The following is a 12,356-nucleotide window of genomic DNA, read 5'->3' on the forward strand; positions in this document are numbered from 1 at the left end:
TGTTTCAGTGCATTTATAGACCATCATTCTTATGCTTATAATCATATTAACTCGCACCATGAGCACACTAGAGAGAGAGATGCATTATAAATGGTTAAATGAGAGATTGAGATGATCAGAATATCTTCTATAAAATAACATAAAAAACAAAGTTGCGTGGATTGCATGCAGAACTCACTAAGTCAAAATGTTGTGTGTAAACTCCTCATCAATGGACAGCAAAGATCTCCTCACACCAAACAACCTTTAAAAAGAGAGAGAGAGAGAGAGAGAGAGAGAGAGAGAGAGAGAGAGAGAGAGAGAGAGAAAAAAAGAGGGGGGAGAGAAAGGTGATCATGATTTTTGAGTTAAATGATCACAGTAATGGAACGTTTCATGTAAAGCAATGTAGAAGTTTTTTTTTTTTATATTCTTACTTAGTGGTAAATGCTGCATGGCTCTGAAACCCCTCATATCAACAGCAACATCCTGAGAGAGAGAGAGAGAGAGAGAGAGAGAGAGAGAGATTGAATCTTAATATTAACCACTTGAATGAATTCATTGGGTCGATGTAGTACAAAGGGATCTAAAATGTTACGCTTACAAAATATACTTTTCATTGTCATTATGAAACTTTCTTGAATTCTGACGGAGCAAGTTAGTTAACATGAAGTCAAATCAGCAAACAGGAGGACTACTGTGTGAGTCATCTCTTCTGCAGCAGCAGGCTGCGCCTGTCCTCAAACACGCACACGCACACGCACACGCACACTCACACACACACACAGGGCCGGCGCGCCCATTAGGCAGAGTAGGCAGTTGCCTAGGGCGCCACTAGGGGGGGGGGGGGGCGCCCCCCAAAAAAAAGGCTCCAGGTGGCGCTGTGGCAGAAAACGGTGGCGCGGCGCTGTCAGACATAGGATAGGCTCCTGTCCTCTGAATTACTTTCTGTTTAAAGAGACTGAGGTGCTCTTATTATGAAATGGGGGGGGGGGGGGTGCCAGGACAAATATTGCCTTGGGCGCCAAATTGCCCAGGACTGGCCCTGCACACACACACACACACACACACACACACACACACACACACACACCCCACTACAGCATGGACAGACAGTGACAGCATATGTGTTACGGCTCACTCCTCCTCACCTTCACATTCACAGGCCCCTCCCCCCTCCCTGACTACTCCATGGCTCAACTCAGCACACCTGCTCTCCCTCATCAATCTCCACACCCGTCTTCCATTCCACAATCAACGGCTGCCACTACCAAAGCCCAGTCTGCACTTCACTCCTCGCCACTGTCGCCAGATCTTCACCAGTCTACGGTTGGTAAACTAGAGCTAGCCAAACTAAGATTTCCCAGTGCTATAGAACTAGCCAGTTAAAACTTCACGCAGTTGCTGTGCATTGTCCTCTCCTTTGTGAACTGTTACTAACCCTGCCTCTCCTCTCCTCTCCTCTCCTCTCCTCTCCTCTCCTCTCCTCTCCTCTCCTCTCCTCTCCAGTCTTCTGGATCTCCAGCTGAGCTGTGCCACCACGGAGCCACCAACCCACACCACCTCCACTCACTCCACTACCTTTCCCCCACAATCCTTGAATAAATACGCCCACAGGCTTCACATAAACCTACGTCTCCTCTTGCTGTGCGCTTGGGTCACACACATTCACCAGCCCTTATAATGTGGGTCACACAGACACATCGTGTCACCGGCTCGTAGACAATACAACTGAAGAGAGATCTCTTTTATCTCGGTCAGAAACAAAAACAAATCATGTTCATTGGAATGAGTAACGATATGTAATAATATTACTATTTTGGCAGAGTAATACGTTACTCTACTCATTACTGAGTAAAGTAATAATTTTACAGTATATTACTAAGTAATTGGGGATAGGTGTAAGATAGGGTTACTGCCCAACAAAGTCAGATATTTACAGCTCCTTCTCAAATGTTCTTCCGTAATATAATTAAAAAAATGAAACTATCATATATTCTTGATTCATTGTGCATACATTTAAATATTTCAAACTTTATTATTTTAATATATTTCAAAATATTAGAATATTACACAAGACAACTACAAAATAGCATTTATAATACAGAAATGTCGACCATCTGAAAAGTATGTTAATTTGTGCACTAACAATAATTGGTCTGGACTACTTTTGAACAAATCATTTCATCAATGGGGCGTGGCATGGAGCTGATCAACCTGTAACACTGTTGAGGTGTAATGGAAGCCCAGGTTTACTTTGATAGCAGCCTTAAACAGGAAGTTAAAAATGTTATTTAAAAAACAAACAGTACGGGGTTCACCCTGCCTTATTGCCTATGTTCTCAGCCTATCAGAATGCTTGTTATATTAAAAAAACATTTTCTGCCTAAGTCAAAAGGTTGACTTAAAAGCACTTTCTGACAAAGTCATTTTGTATCAAGGATTCTGATTGGCTTAGGACATGATGCAGCCGTGTTAGAGAAGAGCTATAGGCAAAAATGACAATTTGACCAAAAAGTGACGAAGGCAATTATGCTATGAGGCTAACGCTATGTACTTATAGCTAACAGTGTTGTTTTTATCTATTAAACCATATTTAGTTCATTAATAAGGTGTATTTGTATCTACTAAAACCCTCTATGCTCAGTATATTGTTTCCCTCAACACTACGTCTTTGCTGAAAATAGCTGAAAAGTTTGGTCTGCCCTCAGCGCTCCACTTCCGGGGTGCGCTTATGTTTTCATTCCCACTAACAATATTTCTACACAGAACACTAACACCACTTCTCCCAGAGAACATGGACCTCGGTTTGTTTTCAGTGGGAAGCGAGAGCAGACAGTAAATCCCGCCCACTACATTTGATTGGGTAAAGCGTGGCCTGCTTCCTGATCTGAAGGTACGCCCACTTGTAGGCCAGTGCGTACACGTTATGACGAACCCCCCCGACAGATTCAAGCGGAGAGCAGAATCTGTTCTTGAAAGATTATTATTATTATTACAAGGAGGAAGAATGTTTTTCCATAAAGTGTACAGAAAGTGTTAAAGTGATGTGTTGAAGTGGACACATCCACCAGTTCATTAAGTATACCTGCTTTTCTACTCCTGAACCAGTCCCTCCACCTCCTCCTACAAGACCACCCACCTGTCCTAGTCCCTCCCCCTCCCCAAGAAAGGAACTGAGCAGAGCCACTGGGGTCCGGTGACCCCAGGGGGTCCTTGAGGGGGTTCCAGAGGGTCCCCAGCTAAATTAGTTTAGCATCAAAGTCAGTGTAACCAGTTAACACCTAGATTTTGGCATGGTGTTAGGTATGGGCATATAATAAGGTTTTCAAAAAACATCGCAACCAAGTTGGGCTCGCCCCCTAGTGGTCTGTTTGCAATGAATACAATATTAGATAGGTAAGGTTGAAACCCCAAATAATTGATAGAAGAGATCTTTCAATGGATTCAGTTACTATTGGGTATGCTAAATAACATACAAAAGAATTAGGAAAATCGAACTTCTAGAAATGCATAATTGTCAAGTTGGCGTCCACGATGGCTGGCGGGAGCTTAACATGCTTATAAGCGGGGAGGGAAAATGTTCACTTGGTGACAAGTTTTAGATTTTTGGCATGCTGTTGGGCTTAAGCTTTGCAATGAATCCAATATTAGATAGGTTAGTATATGGTTTAAACCCCAAATAATTGATTGAAGGGTATTTTTAATGGATTCTGTTACTATTGGGTATGCTAAATAACATATTAAAACATTTGGAAAATGTAACCCCTGTAAAGGCATCATTTTCAAGATGGCGGGAGCTTAAAATGCCAGGAGCTTAAAATGGGAGCTGGGAGGGAATATGTGCCTTCTTGAAAATGATACCTTTCCAGAAGTTCGATTTTCCTATTTTTTTTGTATGTTATTTAGCATACCCAATAGTAACAGAATCCATCTAAAAAAAGCTTCTATCAATTATTTGATTTGATTGACAAGCTACACAACCAATAGCATTCATTCCCCGCCCCTGATCTTGATTGACAAGCTACCCAACCAATATTGGTCTGGTTGCATTGCGCAGGATATGACGCGATATAGAAAGATGGCGGATTTGAAATTCCTGTCTATGACTGCTACACAGATTGGACCTGAAAAGAATCAACACACAAATCTCTCTGTGCAATGAAGCAAAACGTGTGCTTTGCAACGCAGCCAGCCCTGGACCATGAGAGCCTGTGGGACGTCTTTTGAAAATAGCCGATCTACAAGCTCACAACGCATCGTGAGCTTGTAGATCAGCTATTTTCAAATGGCTGAAATGTTGGGCTGAAGTGGGTATGTTTTGTAATAATAATCTTCAAAGTAACTACTAACTAACGTTTTAATTGTAGTGGAGTAAAAGTACAATATTTGCCTCTGAGATGGAGCCACACCCCCTTCATGCTGAACCAGCACCAGATTGACAGCGAGGTGAACACACGCATGGTCCAGCATGGTCCAGGCCAGTGGTGTAAAGTAAATAAGTGCATTTACTCAAGTACTGTACTTAAGTACAATGTTGAGGTACTTTTGCTTTAGCGGAGTATTTCCAAATGTCTATTCTTTCACTTCTACTCCACTACATCTCAGATGCAAATATTGTACTTTTACTCCACTACAATTATTTGAAGACTTTAGTTACTAGTTACTTTGCAGATGTAAATGACTACATTATAAAACATACATTAACCACTTTAGCCCTATTTCATACCTAGGCTATTTGAAAATAGCAGATCTACAAGCTCACAAAGCGTCGCATCATGACGCGTTGTGGGCTTGTAGATCAGCTATTTTCAAACATTTTAGTACTTTTTCTTTTGATACTTTAAGTGCATTTTGATACCAATACCTTTGTACTTTTACTCAAGTAAATTTTTAATTCCGGACTTTTACTTGTAACAGAGCACTTCTACATTTCAGTATTGATACTTTTACTTAAGTAAAACATTTGAGTACTTTTCCCACCACTGGTCCAGGCCAATGCTGGAATATAACACCATCATGGAACATAAATCACAGCTTACATGAACAGATCTTTTTTTTTAAACGGTGAGGTTCTCACATAAGCCCCACTACGGTTTCTTACCTCACCGGAACAACAACTGAATTGTAAACTTTCCCTTCGAAATAACTAATATGTCCTGTATATGTATACAAACAAATCTAATAAGTAAATAAAATAAATCAAATCAACACCCAACCATGAAATGTCAAAACCATGCAAACAAGCTACACATTATGAGACAACGTTACAAATGGAAGGAGCAAAGTGCAGAAGCATTCCAAAACGCTGTTAGGCAAAAACAAGTGCAATCACTACTAGACACAAGACACGTGTGTAAACCATATAGACTGTATAAAAGAGATGGACAAAGTGACGCCCCCAGACTCTACAGACCGTAAACAAAGCCTATGTTTCAACGATTTCAAATCCGTCATCTTTAATATATACAAAAAAGCAACCGGAAATAAATCGCTAAATGGATGCTATTGGTTGGGTAGCTTGTCAATCAAGAGCGGGGGCGGGGAATGAATGCTATTGGTTGTGTAGCTTGTCAATCAAATCATCCCGCCCCTCCTAGCGCATAACCTACTTTATCATAAATTTTAGAATAAATGGGACCATAATTTACCAAAACGCATATCATGGTGATTGAAAGGAGACTTTAAACTAGTGACTGGAAGCATATAGTATTTATGACAATGTTTATTAAGGTAATAAAATCAAGACTAAAGTTCATCAAAAACCCAACAGTTGAATGGAGAAAAAATATTTCTGACACCAGCAGGGGTAAAACAGCAAAACTACAGGCCATTCATATGAACTGTCACTTCCTATATACAGTAGACTCAATTTCAAAGCAGGATGCTGGTCCCTTGGTGTAAACAGGGATGTGGAAAGCTTCAATAACATATCTGATCTTTGACCTTAGCAAATTTGCAAACCTAGAGCCCTCTCAGAGGAAAACGAGGAACAAAGATAACCCTGACAATTGGTATGATAATGACTGTAACAAGAATTCATTGGATAACATATACAATGTGAAAGTGTGTGTGAAACATATATATATATCAACCAATAACTCATACCAAATATCAACAACGTTTTAGGAACAGGGTCAAAACCGCAACCACCAGTCTTTACAAGCACCTTCACAGAAAAACAAGGGCAATTTCGCTTACAATAAGCAGACATGGCAACCAATCATGACGCGTTGCAGAGCCTTTTTTACCAAACACACCCCCTTTACACAGCCACACCCCCACCGTGTGTATATATATATATATATATATATATAGAGCACCGAAGTCCTGACGTCACTCGTTCATCCCCAGGTTTGCGGAAGTAATTTCTCTATGGAAAATAACATTGGGTCATCTTAGAATCGTCTCATATAAGAATTGTGGTCCAAAACTAAACACCGCGTGTCGGCGTTATTGTCAGGGAGGAGGTTCTGTATCGTTTATGATAGTCAGTCACTTATATTTGATACAGTCTGTTTCTGGCGAAAATGTAACTAATTCGGCGGAAGTAACATTAGCGTTTTCTCACCGTCAGTTGATGCTTCATATCCATAAGAGTCAACCCGCCGGGGTCATGTGTTTATTTTTGGAACACAGTTCTTATTTGACGCGATATTCAATACGTCTATGGGATTCAGAACGGGGGTGGAAAACTGCAAACCAGGTAGACAAACAAAGGATGTGTAAATGACGTCAGACTTCGGCGGTCTATATATGAACAGAGGTGCACGGCCACAATTCAATCCCTAACCCTAACCCACAAATGCACAGGGAGTCTTAGAGAGTGTTACACACACTCTCAAAAACCTAAGGACTAGACCAGAGTTCTTCAACAGGGGGTCCGGGACCCCTAGGGGGTCCTCAGAGTTACTACAGGGGGGCCGCGAAATCTTTGAGTGGTTGGATAATTTTTTTTAACCACATATTCTGAAGAGAACTTAAGCCACAAACCTCTTTGCCAAAATAGCAGATCTACAAGCTCACAACGCCTCGCAGCGCGAGGCATTGAGCTCGTAGATCTGCTATATTGGAACAAACTAAAGCAGGGGTCTTCAACGTTTTCAGGCCAAGGACCCCCTAGCTGAAAGAGAGATGAACCAGGGACCCCCACTACATACTGTATAAAATTGTATTTTCATAGATTTCATGGACCAACACCAAACCTCTTTGCCAAACATAGCAGATCTACAAGCTCACAACGCCTCGCGCTGCGAGGCGTTGTGAGCTTTCTGTGGCTTAAGTTCTCTTCTGAATATGGATGATAGGGTTCAAGTGGTTAAAAAAACTCATCCAATCACTCAAAGATTTGGCGGCCCCCCTGTAGTAACTCTGAGGACCCCCTAGTGGTCCCGGACCCCCTGTTGAAGTACCCAGGATGAGCTACCCATCCAAAATGGACGAAACCATAACTTTAAAAAAACAAATGTATGTTCTTTTTAAAGTTATGGTTTCTTATATAGGGCTATGCACATGTGTCATGTGACACTGGCCAATCACATTTCTGAATAGACTGTGATTGGCCAATCACGGTGCAGGGTTAGGCGGGGTACTTTTTGGCCAATCACAGCGCAGGATAATTGTACAAATATCCAAACCTCACTTATAGGGGCGGTTTCACCGCCCAAAAACGTAGAGTCAATCACCTGACTCCACTCCATTACACTCGCCCCCACCCCCCGGCCCCACACACACACAGACACACACACACACACACAGACACAGACAGACACAGACACAGACACACACACACACACACACACACACACACACACACACACACACACACACACACACACACACACACACACACAAACACACACACACACACACACACACACACACACACACACACACACACACACAGCTGACAGCCCCGCCTCCAACACCAACCGAGAACTAGCAGCAGCACAAGACAACACACACATTCACACAAGCCAACTGATTTTAGCTGTTCATAAACGAGTTACTTAGGACCTATGTTTAATATGGTGGTACATGGACCACGGGTCCATATGGTTCTATCTGTACCCTACAGTATGTTTAACATGGTGGTACATGGACCACGGGTCCATATGGTTCTATCTGTACCCTACAGTATGTTTAACATGGTGGTACATGGACCACGGGTCCATATGGTTCTATCTGTACCCTACAGTATGTTTAACATGGTGGTACATGGACCACGGGTCCATATGGTTCTATCTGTACCCTACAGTATGTTTAACATGGTGGTACATGGACCACGGGTCCATATGGTTCTATCTGTACCCTACAGTATGTTTAACATGGTGGTACATGGACCACGGGTCCATATGGTTCTATCTGTACCCTACAGTATGTTTAACATGGTGGTACATGGACCACGGGTCCATATGGTTCTATCTGTACCCTGGTGGATTTAATAATCATCCAGATGCACATACAGTATAAGATAGGCGTAGCGGTACAGACGGTATCCTAAATGAAATGATAAAATACACAGACCCCACATTCCAATTGGCTATAATAAAACTCCTTAAAGGAGTAGTTCACCCAAAACATTACTTCTTTTTTTTATCAATTACACACAACATGAAGCATTGAATTCAAGGAGATTTTTTTTTGTTTTCATCACATTCCTAAGCCAATAATCTGATGACCTGCAGAAAGATGCTAAATGTATCCGGTAGGAGACTCAAAGCGGTCTCTTTGAGTCTCCTATACCGGAAATACACCCGGTCATCAAATTATTGCTACTCGGGAATGCGGCGTCAAAAACTAAAAAACATCTCCATGAATTCAAGGCTTCATGGGGTGATAATATAATGTAATTGATAGAAAATAAGTCATTTTTTGGGTGAACTACTCCTTTAACATCGTCCTTAGTTCTGGGACTTTTTTGGACAAACAAATCATTACAATGGCTAGTGTATGTATCACACACATACAGCATGTGTAGAAGTCCTTTTAAAACACGTGTCTCTCTGTATGTATTGGATAGCTAGAACGCTGCAATGAAGCAGCAATGAACAGTGGTGTAAAGTAACTAAGTACATTTACTCAAGTGCTGTACTTAAGTACAATTTTGAGGTACTTTTACTTTACTGGACTATAAAACATACATTAACCACTTCAGCCCTATTTTATACACGGGCCATTTGAAAATAGCCGATCTACAAGCTCACAACGCGTCGCATCGCTATTTTCAAAAAAAATTGTACTTTCACTTTTAGTACTTTAAAGGTTTAATGACATTCACTTTTACACCACATTCAAAGTCTTTGTCCTGGTCCTTCAAAAGTGTACAAAAAGTTTTAAGTGAAAATTCCATTCCAGTGATCCATGGCAGGTGTTTTTCTCTCACATTTCTAAAGCATTTTCAACTGCAATGAAAAAATAAATCTTTGCCTGCGGGTGTCGTTGGTGAGGGATTTTGCCTGTCAATCATCGCATCTGCTCCGCCCCCCCCCCCCAAAGGAAAGGATAGGGGAGGGGAGGGGCGAGGAGGAGAGTGGGCGGGATTAATCGACTGTGACCTCACTGTCGAAGAGCCAAGCTCAGATTACTTTTCAGCCTAATTATTCAGAAAACCCCAGACCACAGAAAATCCACTGAATGTTCTAAATTCAGGTTTTTTGGGTGTAATTGAGGTCATAAAACCCCAAATAAAACATTGGAAATAAAAAAAGTGAAAATGAATGTCATGATACCTTTAAGTACATTTTGATACCAATACTTTTGTACTTTTACTCAAGTACATTTTGTATTCCTTGTAACAGAGTACTTCTACATTGCAGTATTGATACTTTTACTTAAGTAAAACATTTGAGTACTTTTTCCACCACTGTCTATGAATCCCAAAAAGTAATGAGCCATTAAGTGTCTCCACGTCTTACCTGTGCTGTGTGGGGGTGCAGTCTGAAGAGGACTGTCTCAGCTATGGTCCCGTATGATCCAGAATGGATGATCCACACGAGAACTGACGTCTTTATGCTGTAGCTCTCACAGGACTGGACACAGCACCTGTCAATGAAACACAAGACCGATTCTCAGTTGAGATTGTGATTGGCTTATAACAACGGTGAGGTGTGGCCATTCTCGCCACTGCATCCAGGTATTCATGAACAGACATAACCTGTTTGTGTGGGTGGGTGTGTGTGTGTGTGTGTGTGTGTGTGTGTGTGTGTGTGTGTGTGTGTGTGTGTGTGTGTGTGTGTGTGTGTGGGAGGGGGGGGGTGACTATACCTATATCTCAATTGGAATAAAATAAATTAAAAAAATCAATTGATTCTGGTACCTCTAGGAGGTGACTAGTAACACACAATAAATCTAGGAAATATGCCTTCTGGAAAGGCTTGATGAATTTGATGATGAACATTAATCAACTATAGAAATATAGGACATTTTATAGAAACGCCTATACTCTCTATCTTCTGTCTTCTGTCTGTCTGTCTGTCTGTCTGTCTGTCTGTCTGTCTGTCTGTCTGTCTGTCTGTCTGTCTACAGTGTGAGAGAAACAGACAGACAGACAGACAGACAGACAGACAGACAGACAGACAGACAGACAGAGCATAGTGTCAACATATACAGTATATCTGTTATATACTGTACATGTTTACACTGTGCTCACGTTACGTTTTTAAGAATTTAAATCTACATGTTTTAACATTATGTAAGCATTCAAAAGCACACAAAAAAAAGAAACAATAACAGTGACACTTGCAGATCTACGTTCAAGTTCTAAGTTCAAAATGCACCGCACCGTGACAGATGGGCTTGTAGATCAGCTGTGGCATTTGCATTTCGGGGAAGAAAGGAGGGTATTCCTGGTATTGGCCCCTGGGGGACACCGGTGGAAGAGTAATGTAGTAGCTGGAGTGGTTCAACCAGTTAAGACTGTCTGTGCAGAGCTTCAATTCATCACAGTCTTCAGTGGGGGAGGGGGGGGGGGGGTATCTATTGAGCGGGGGGGGGAATATCAAAAGTAAAAATACTCATTATGCAGAAGGTGTATACAATGATTACTCTTTTGAAAATAGCAAATCTACAAGCTCACAATCCATCGCATCGCGACGCATTGTGAGCTTGTAGATCGGCTATTTTCAAATGGCCAAACTTTAACCCATTTTTGGGCGGGAACCCCTATTTGTAACTATACCTTTCAGGATGGGAACCCCTTTAGGGTTCTTGTTGCTATGTACAGTAGGCCTACATAGCAACCTACATTTGTGGTCATTTTGTCAGAAAACTGAAAGGTCAGGATTTAGAAGGCGTTTTTAGAATCGGCCTCAGGTCTAAATGAGTTAAATAGGGCTGAAGTGGTTAATGTGTGTTTTGTAATAATAATAAAAAATCTGCAAAGTAATTAAAGTTTTCAAATAAATTAAAATCACAACTAAATAACTGTGTAAATGATCAGGAGTTTCCAAGTCTCCTTTGAGTGCCTGCAGTGTGTGTGTGTGTGTGTGTGTGTGTGTGTGTGTGTGTGTGTGTGTGTGTGTGTGTGTGCGTGCGTGCGTGCGTGCGTGCGTGCGTGCGTGCGTGCGTGCGTGCGTGTGTGTGTGTGTGTGTGTGTGTGTACTTAGTAGGGTGGTCCTCCTTAGCATCTCGCAGGTTGCTACATTGGTACATTTTTACCTATAAAGCCATTGTTGGTAATCTCCCTACTTAAATTTGTTCAAAATTTGAACTAGTCCAAAATTCGCTTAACCTCAGATCAAATGCTTGGATGCGCTATGACGTACCCAATACCAAATCTGAGGCAGGGAAAAAAGGCCTTGTGTTTTTTGGGCCCTGTTCATGGAATGACCTACAGACCAGATTAAAACTTCTTCTTCTTTGACCCCCCTAGTGACTTTTAAGAGGATTGCCATGAGCACACTCTCCAGCCATTGCTCCTGCTTTGACGAGTAGCAAACGCTGTGATCTTAGTTTATATTAGCTTAGTTTCATGATATATTGTTCTTATTCATTTTTTTTATTAGTCTGTTAATGGTTAGCTATTTAGATTCTCTCTGAGCCTCCCTGGTAGTAGGTTTTTCTTGGTATTACGGATGTTATTTGTTTGTCTTTGTCATGTCATGTATTTGTTGTTACTGGCAGAGCTGTGTAACATTTATTTGCCTCCTCTCTTGGCCAGTGCACACTCGTAAAAGAGACTATGGCCTCAATGTGATTTTACTGGTTAAATAAAGGTTAAATAAAAATAAAATAAAAAGGAGGAAACTTAGTGGAAAGCTAGACAGTCGCTCTCCCGGCTTCGGTGTGTGGTCAGACTGGCCGGACTTAAACGATCTGTGCTGTTGGGCTGATGTTACTTTGAAGTGGGTGGGGTCTAACTCTGAGGCGTTGGCTGT

The 12,356-nt window shown here is 41.5% G+C and overlaps 1 protein-coding gene and 1 long non-coding RNA gene across 2 annotated transcripts in view; one reads left to right on the forward strand and one right to left on the reverse strand.

Annotated features, from left to right (window-relative positions):
- The window catches only part of LOC308086001 (immunoglobulin superfamily member 11-like), a gene marked incomplete at both ends in the record, with an annotated part of 302,311 nt that overhangs the window by 173,839 nt on the left and 116,116 nt on the right, over positions 1–12,356 (forward strand). The gene's annotated exons all lie outside the window — the stretch shown is intronic.
- Positions 1–12,356, reverse strand: part of LOC308085699 — a 44,635-nt gene that overhangs the window by 221 nt on the left and 32,058 nt on the right. Inside the window, exon 2 of the long non-coding RNA XR_013933206.1 lies at positions 179–226. This is a non-coding gene — a long non-coding RNA (uncharacterized lncRNA). The remainder of the gene's footprint in view (positions 1–178; positions 227–12,356) is intronic.

This window comes from Gymnoscopelus braueri (genome assembly GCF_963280865.1).
Source record: "Gymnoscopelus braueri genome assembly, chromosome: 5".
Taxonomy (NCBI): Eukaryota; Metazoa; Chordata; class Actinopteri; order Myctophiformes; family Myctophidae; genus Gymnoscopelus; species Gymnoscopelus braueri.